General features: G+C 36.0%; 1 non-coding gene across 1 annotated transcript; it reads right to left on the bottom strand.

Moving 5' to 3' along the window:
• Positions 1-319: 319 nt before the first annotated feature.
• On the bottom strand, positions 320-426 carry LOC143846290 (small nucleolar RNA R71). The gene has a single exon (XR_013234738.1). It is a non-coding gene; the product is annotated as a small nucleolar RNA R71 (small nucleolar RNA).
• Between the last annotated feature and the right edge of the window lie 8,388 nt (positions 427-8,814).

Here is an 8,814-nt window from a genome sequence, read left to right as displayed (position 1 = left end):
GCAACCTTCTTGCATTAGATTGCCGGTTGCGCAGGGCAATAATTTTGAGCTAAAATCGCAATTTATTTCTTTGCTTCCTCATTTTCATGGCCTCCCTTCGGAGGATGCTTATTTATTTTTGCGTGAGTTTGAAGATGTATGTGCTTTAATTAAGATGCAACAACTTACCGATGATGCGGTAAAGTTGCGGTTTATTACGTTTTCACTCAAGGAGGGAGCTAAAAAGTGGCTCTATGGCTTACCAACGAACTCCATCACCACTTGGGAGGAGTTCGCCGTCGCTTTCCTAAAAAAGTTTTTTCCATTACATAAAACTAATAAGCTTAGGAACGATATTTTACAATTCAAACAAAAGCCATTAGAGTCATTTTCTAAGTTTATGGAGAGGTTCAAGGACCTACTCCAAGAGTGTCCTCACCATGGAATTGATGTGTGGCATTTATGCCAAATTATTTATGAGGGCATAGATTACCAAACAAAGCAACTTCTTGAGTCCATGTGTCCTAACGGTTTTACATCTTTCACAGATGAGGCCGCGGCATGGAACTTCTTACTTGATTTGGCGGAAAAAACAAGAGAGTGGGAATCCACTCAAGAAGGTGAGAGAGCCAACACAGGTAAGGGATTTCTAATAGAGGGTGCCGTGGCTAAGGAGGCCCATCTTGATAGCCTAATCAAAAGGCTAGAAGCAATAGTTGTCAAAGGACCTTCACAGGTCCATCAAATTGCACATAGTGTTCCTATGTGCAATTGGTGTCAAGCCACGGACCATGTCATGGAAGAGTGCCCAACTCTTGCTAAATTTGGTAATTCTAATGAAAATGCAAGTGCCATGGTTTTAAATAATCCATATAGTAGCACATATAATCCGGGATGGAGGAATCATCCCAACTTTTCTTGGAATCAAGGGAATTATCAAGGAGGGCCATCAAATTTCCAAGGTCAAGGCCAATTTGGCCAACCTAGGCCCACCTTCCCTTCTATGAATGTTCGACCACCCCTAACCACACCTCCACCTTTTCAAAACCCAATTTTAAATAATGTTTCAAATCAGCAACCATCGGGTTTTCCAAAACAAGGGGAGTTGGCACGCATAACTTCCTTAGAAAAGAGCATAGAACTTCTCACTAGCACTTTCATGACAAGCCAACACAATATGGAGAAGCAAATCTCCCAACTTGCCATGGCCTTGCATGAAAGGGAAAAGGGGAAGATGCCAAGTCAACCAATTCCTAATCCAAGGAATGTGGCCATAAATGGGAATCAACAACCACAGGTAAATCAGTTGAATCCCATGCAACCAAACTTGCCGCAGCAGGAGCCCTCCGATCACTGTAACGCTGTATTTGCTTTAAGGAGTGGCAGAGAATATCAAAGGGAGGAGGGCAGATCCGAACCTTCTAAAGATGCTCAAGAATCTCCAATTAAGGTAAGTAAAGAGTCATCCTCCATTGGTTCAGAAGAAGAGCCCGAACAGGTAAGTACAGAGCAGGCAGTTTCTCCACCTGAAAAAGAGTATGTGCCTAAAGCTCCTTTTCCAAGGAGACTTGCTAATAATAAAAATGTGGCTGCTAAGGAGAAAATTTTAAATATGTTTAAACAAGTGCAAATTAATATTCCATTGTTAGATGCGATTTCCGAAGTCCCGACTTATGCCAAAGTTTTAAAAGACTTGTGCACACAAAAGCGCAAGTCTAATGTACCCAAGAAGGCATTCTTGGCTGCAAACATTAGTTCCATCTTGTCTCAACAGATGGTGGCTAAGTACAAGGACCCGGGATGTCCTACCATTGCATGCACTATTGGAAATACTCATATTAATCATGCTCTTTTAGATTTAGGGGCCAGTGTGAATTTATTACCTCTTTCTGTTTTTAAACAATTAGGATTAGGAGAACTCAAACCCACCACCGTCACTCTTCAGTTGGCGGATAGATCAATGAAGAAACCGAAAGGGATGGTTGAGGATGTCCTAGTTAAAGTAGGAGAGTTCTTATTTCCTGTAGATTTCATTGTGCTAGAAACTGAGCCCGTTGCTAATATCAAGGATCAAATTCCTATAATTCTTGGTAGGCCTTTCCTTGCTACGAGCAACGCCTTAATTGATTGTAGAAATGGTTTAATGAAATTAACTTTTGGGAATGCTTCCATGGACTTTAATGTTTTTAGATTAGGTAAGCAACCTAATTTACAAGAAGAAATTAATATGTTGCACTCCTCTCCTGAGACTAATTGTGAAAATATTTTGAATGCAGGATTTGAAGAAGCTCTGGATGAAGAAGGCTTGGAGAATGCAAGAGATATAGGGGACTCCTTTTCTGATGACCTTAGCATCCAACAAATAGAATTTGGAGCATCCCTATCTCCGCCCCTTCCCAAGCCTCCACCCAAAAAGGCCCCACAGTTAAATTTGCCGCCTTTGCATTCAAATTTAAGAAAAGCATATTTGGGTAAGACTTGCACATCTCCTGTGACAATCAAAATGGACTTAAACTCGACCCAAGAAGAAGAGTTAATTAATTTTTTAAAAGAAAATAAGGACTCTACTTGGAAGGACAAGTTTCATTTACTCAGATTGAAGTCCTTTGTTGAGTTACCAAGATCTAATTTAGAAGAGGTCATGGATCTTCATGAGCCTCTTTATTCAAATCTCTCTTAAAAGAAAAAGGTACGCCCCTCTCTTCTCTTTATTGTCCTTGTTTCTATTTTTGCATGCATTGAGGACACTGCATGATTCAAGTATGGGGGGGGTAGCTTTTAGAAACTTTCTTTTCTAATCTTTTCTATAGTTAAAGTTAGAAAATTTCCTTTCTTTTTATTTTTGGTAATTTTTCGCAAATTAGAAAGAACATGGTATTCTTAAAAAGAAAGTTGTTTTCCTATTTTAAGAAAGAAAGTTTGTGGATATTTTAATTTTGGAATTTAAAAAATTAGAAAGAATACTTTCCTTTCTTAGTTTTGTTTTCTTTTGGAATCTTTCTTTTAAAAGGATTTGAATAAGAAATAGAAATAGAAACTTGCTTTTTATATGGTATGGATAAAAAGGAAAGAAAGGTTGAAACAAAAGAAAGAAAGAATGATTTTTAGAAAGTTTGCTTCTTGATTATAGTTTTGATTTGTAGCCTTTTTGACATGAGCTATTAAGTCTGAAGGGTTTTTATGCCTAGTTCCTTAAAGCCAACTGGCTTGAGAGCAACTGACTGAAAACTACATACATGGGTCAATTAGAAAGCTTAATAAATCAAAGCATTGCACGTAATCAAAGGTAAAGTTTGGACTCATATGCATCAATATCTATGACATATGCAAATCAAAGATTAGTCGGACACTGCTTAGTAGCCTGGGTGTCTGGTGCATGCCCTGCATGTCATTCACGCCAAAAGCAGTAGAGGATTACCAAAAAAAAAAAATGAGTTCTATTCTTAGAAACTATGGGAAAAGTTGAAAGTATGGTGGACCATATAAATTTGTAAGTTTTCTACGAAGTTTCCGAATCAAATTTCTTTTATGGTACGATTACATCAGAGGCAAGTTTAAGGGAGCAAAGTAGGACAAATTCAAAAGAGGATTCCTTGATTAAAATATTTTTTCAAATTTTTCCGACTTGGGATAGGATGCAAAGTTTAAGTATATAGGTATTCTTGTTCTTCTATTTTTGAGTAATTTATCAAACAAATAAAAAGGATTAGAAATTTTTAGCTTTATTCTATAGGGAGATTTGGAAAGAAAAGTTTATTTTTAGAATTTTGTGTGTATATTCACTGCAAACACTCACGAGACAAAACTCGTCCACTAGGGTAACCTAGGGGTTTAAAGGCTTATTGCACCTGCTAAGTGCAATCGTGATTCCTACGAAAGTGAGTTAGGATTTTATTTTGTTCCTATTTTTCTTTATTTTCTTCTTGTTTGCTTGAGGACAAGCAAAGCTTAGTATGGGGGAATCTGATGAGCACTTTTATGTGTGAATTATAGGTAGGAAAAGCACGCATTTATCTCATTTAAATCGGTGCTACTAAGGTATTTTGTGTGTTTTTGGTGTTTCAGGTTGTTTTCTGGATTTTCATAGAAAATAGGGCTAAGAGATGGAATTGCAAAGAGAATTCAAGGATCTATATGAATTCAATGCTGCTGGAATCAGGTTCCTGAAATGGAATCAGGTTACTGAAAAGCTGCTGGAATTGTGCTGGAATCAGTTGTTGAATGGAAAGAAATTGCTGAATTGGAATGGGAATCAACCAAGCCTAGTGTAGGCCCCACCATATGTAGCTTGAAGAGCTAACGTCAGCCTATGGGAATGATAATTTGGGATGCCATCTTTGTACCTTCCATTCGGACAGTTCGAATCATCCTTTGGCAATGAGTTGAGGAGCATGGCCGATTATGTCGTGGCTAGTCAATTCAACGGTTCGGATTGCTCTATAAAAATGATTTGACGGCACGGCCCATTTATTTTGCAGTTGCCCATTAAGTGAACGGTTTGGATCAACTTGTGGGACTGGAATAAGAGGCACGACCATTTGTTTTGTATTCCATAAAATGGATGGTTTGGATTATCTTAAGAAGTGGATTGCCCGTCTAAAAACTTTCCATAAGGGTGAGATTAATTGGCCATCTATCAAATTTGGAATTGTCTTGCACGTGGTAGTGATTTACAGCCATGCAAAAAGCCATGCAAGATGCTGTGTGATTCTTTCTCTCTCATACGTTAAGAAAGTGGTGTGGGCCCACTATTCTAGTGTGATCAAAAGGGTGCGTAACTATCACTCCATTCCCTTTTTGACGTTGATACACTCACACTGGGTGTCTATAGTGATCAAAAGTGCAGCCCATATGATCTCACCCATTCATTTCTCACATCCAAAACCACAATCCACCGACCTCTTGCCTATTCACTGATTTTTACATCTTGCCAAAATTGCCACTTTGGTTCTCACGGTTGTGGCCCAACAATAGCAGTTTCTAAATTCTAAAAGTGGGACCCACGTGTTATTGTGCATGTGAATGGTGGCAACTTTCCAAATAGGTACAGCATGTTACTTTATTTAATTTTTTAGTAGCCACGTTTTGGACGTTTTGGGATGAAGCAAGAATAGTATTTTCTATATGCATGCATGCAAGCTGTGGGACCCACCTTAAAGTTCCAAACATAGCAGCTCTCCCACGTCTTTTGGTTCAAAACGGTAGTTTCCAAGTTGAAGTGTGGCTATTATAGTGCGCATGGGACCCACATGGTGGTGCAAATTCATGAAAAGTTATTTGATTCACAGTAGCCCACGACTTTGGGGTTAGAAAATATTATTTTTCAAAAGCTTGTATTGTATACATTATACAATAAAAGTGGGACCCACCACCAAAGTGAAGAAGAAAGTTGCTTAAAAAAACTCACTCATTCCCACGTTGAAAAGTCAAAAAGAAGAGAGAAAATTACAAAAGCAAGGTATAAAGTTGGTGAAATGGTAAAGAAGAAAAGAAGTAGTTGTTAAAATTACCAACAAATGGTGAAGTTGCTGAAATTGCCAAGGATAGTTGGGGTTTCCAAAAAAAACTTTACCCACATGCCAAGATTGTGAACCTCTTTGGAGCTGAAAATAGAAGGAGATTTCCTCTATATATTGCAATAAAAGGATGACAAAAGGCTCTGGATTATTCTCGTAAGACTTTTCTTTGGCATTTTTTTTTTCCCATAGTGGAATTCGGCTATCTCTCTCCATTCTCTCTACATCCCTCTTGCTCTCCTCCTCTCTCTCGGTCCTCTCTACAACTCTCTCCCATGTTCTACTCTCTCTTATTTTTTTCTTGCTCTTTTTCTTTTCTTTCTCTCAATCAAGGAACGATCCAACCGTCCGAGATCCTAGTCCAAGGCAATACCAAGGCTTGAAGGAGGGCGATCAAGGATTCAACCATTGTTCGGAGGAGAAAAAGACTAAGTTTACTTTACTTGTGTTCTTTATTTTCAAGTTCAATTCCAAGTTATAATTCGATGTACTTTTGTTTTGAAGTTTAATATTAAAGAGAGTACTTGTGTTATTTTTCTTTTTAAAGTTCTTATATGGCACTTCTTCCCTTCTCTATCCCCTTTATTTTTGTTTCTTTAGCCTTCTCCATGAGTAGCTAAACCCACTATACTTAGGGTTTAGATGAAGCCATGGGGAAGGAGAATGAGAAGTAATTAAAACCATTGGCTTATATAACAACTTATGTAAGGATTTGTATTTGTTGGATCCCAATCACGTATGCCACTGGCTTTCCCTAGTCGTATAAGTGATTGCCGATAAATAAATATAATTTCTTATATAATATCTTTAAATTGAGTAGTATATTTGATAAAACACTCATGGGCAATGACATCAATAGATCTTATTCCCCATAGACTAAATTTATCAAATACACTATCCAATACAGAAATTGGTTTGATTAATAATATAATTCCAAACCCATGGTGGATTCTAACCCTAAGTAATCTTTTATATTGAATTAAGGTTTTTACACTATTCCAAATTACTTTTGCAATTTTCCAATTTACTTAAGCCCTTAGAATTTAGTTTTCTAATTAAATTGGATAAGTAGTTAATAGAGATCATTAAAATTTGGTACACTTTGCCTAAATTAGGATTTTAAATCAAAAAGATCGTAGTTGAATTTGATTCTTAGATTGAATAGAATACACGCTTATATATATAGTGTTGGCTCCGAGGTCTAAGTCCACGGAAATCCTGAGATTTTGCCAGGCAACAGTATATCATAGCTAGTATTCTAATCGGTACAAGAATAGGATTGACAACTAGATTTCTCTTCCTTGAGTTCGACCCGTATTTACACGATCCGTGCACTTGCGGTTATTTAATATTTCAATCACTTGATGTATCAGCTTACACCCTTGGTAATTTCAGCTCTTATCCTCTTGATATATTAGCCCTCATATTTGATGAGTCAGCCCCCATACCTCTTATAATTCAGCTCAACGAATCAACCCCTGTTTTGGCATAAATTCAGTCCTTGTTTTGAATCTGTTTTGTGTTAATTTTTTTTTCAGTTTCTATTCTGAATCAGCCTTATTTCAGTTCCTCTTTTGGAGTTGACAATTGTATGCGCGGCAAGTTCTCAAACCCCTATATTTTTCTCATTGTATGGATAAAAAAAGAGAGGGGGGGATTGACTAATATTTTGTTTTAAGAATTTTGGACAGTATGAAAATGTGTGAGTATCAGTAGTAGTAGTTAGCTAATGTATTGAATGATAGAGGTATTTGTTAGAATAACATAGATGTCGAAGTGTTTTCTTTGTTTTCACAGTTAATAATATCAGTTTTATTTATTCCATGACTTTGGATTGAAGTTAATGTCCATGACTTAGATTTCTGAATTATATATATATCTATGGGAAGAGCTTTAAATGTCATTCTCACATTAAGCCCTGTTCTTTGTTTTCTATTTCATAAATAATAATAACACGCTATTGTTGCAATGGTTGATAAATGTTGATTGACTTTAATTACAAGAATTTAAAGTTTACTACAGATTTTTGACTTTTTAGTATGAAAATGATCATCAATGTATTTTTTTCTTACTTGATTAAGTAGTGTTGAGAGAGAGATTATTGGGATATATAGCTGTGCTAACATCTGATGACTCAAAACCTTTGGTTTAATGCACTCTATTCAACCCAATGGGCATTTTTCATCAGTTCAGAATACTAAACCCATCCTTGTTTTCCCTACTTTATGTCACTGATATGAGATTCATATTAAATCTCATTAATTATGGCCATTATTATTCACATTATCTGTTTCAAAAATGATTTTGAAATTAGCCTTCCTATGTTTCAACTGGTTTTTGAAATCTAAAACAATTTAGGTAATCATATGGCAGTGAGATTTGAGATAGGGTAAGAGAGAGTTTTGAAACAGGGAAGGACTGTGCTAGTTGAGCTTAGTTTGTTTTTTCCCTTTTGTTATAATGATTACATAGAAGTTCCACTTTGATATCTGTAATAATATTGGTTGTTATATTGGATGGAAGGGATAAAATAAGTTAGTACATTATTGGAATATATTAGCTGTGATAATATAATTGTTTTAAGGCAGTATTAGATGGTTGATATCCACTCTATTCTGTCATGATTACGGCATTGTTATACTGTTTTAGGCCCTACAGGTTAATTGATTTACTTATATGTTAGGTGAGTTGCTATGACTGGTGAGAGTCAATACATGATGCTAAATATATTCCCTTTGCATCTCTAGTCTTGTAAAAAAAAAAGTAAAAAAAAAATAAAAAAAAGTTATCATGATCGCATAGGTTGGGAGTAAAAATGTTTGCAATACAGATATTGAAGTATTCTTTTTTTTTTTTTTTTTTTTTTTACAAATGTGAAAACAGCTCACTAGTTGCAACTTTAATCAATTTCTCATTATGTGAGACTATGATTGGTTTAGATATTTACTTTGAAATAGTTCTTAAGATATGATAATAATTATTATGTCCTCTTTACTTGCCTGTATGGATGTTGTCATCATAGTGAACCCTCCTCTGTTCTTTCAAATTCAATTTATCCTCATCCAAGTCAAAGCTTGTGAGTATTACATTATCGAACTCCCTGGTTATTCGCCTCTACCGTATGAGTATATAGTTATGAATGGTAATTTTGTTGTTTTTCTTCATTTTAGAAAAAAAAGAAAAAAAGATCGATCATTTATGTACTATGATAACAAGTTGAATTCCTTGATTATGATTATCGCTCCTTGTCTCTGATGTGTCATGATAAATCATAGTTGCTGTCCACTGATGGTTCACTGCTTGCTGCCCTTTATTTTGT

Source organism: Tasmannia lanceolata, unplaced genomic scaffold (genome assembly GCF_043159265.1).
Source record: "Tasmannia lanceolata isolate RefF3 unplaced genomic scaffold, GAP_Taslan_0.1 ptg000002l, whole genome shotgun sequence".
NCBI classification, from domain to species: Eukaryota; Viridiplantae; Streptophyta; class Magnoliopsida; order Canellales; family Winteraceae; genus Tasmannia; species Tasmannia lanceolata.
The sequence above is the reverse complement of the archived record's forward strand: the minus strand, read 5'-3'. Positions and strand labels throughout refer to the sequence as shown.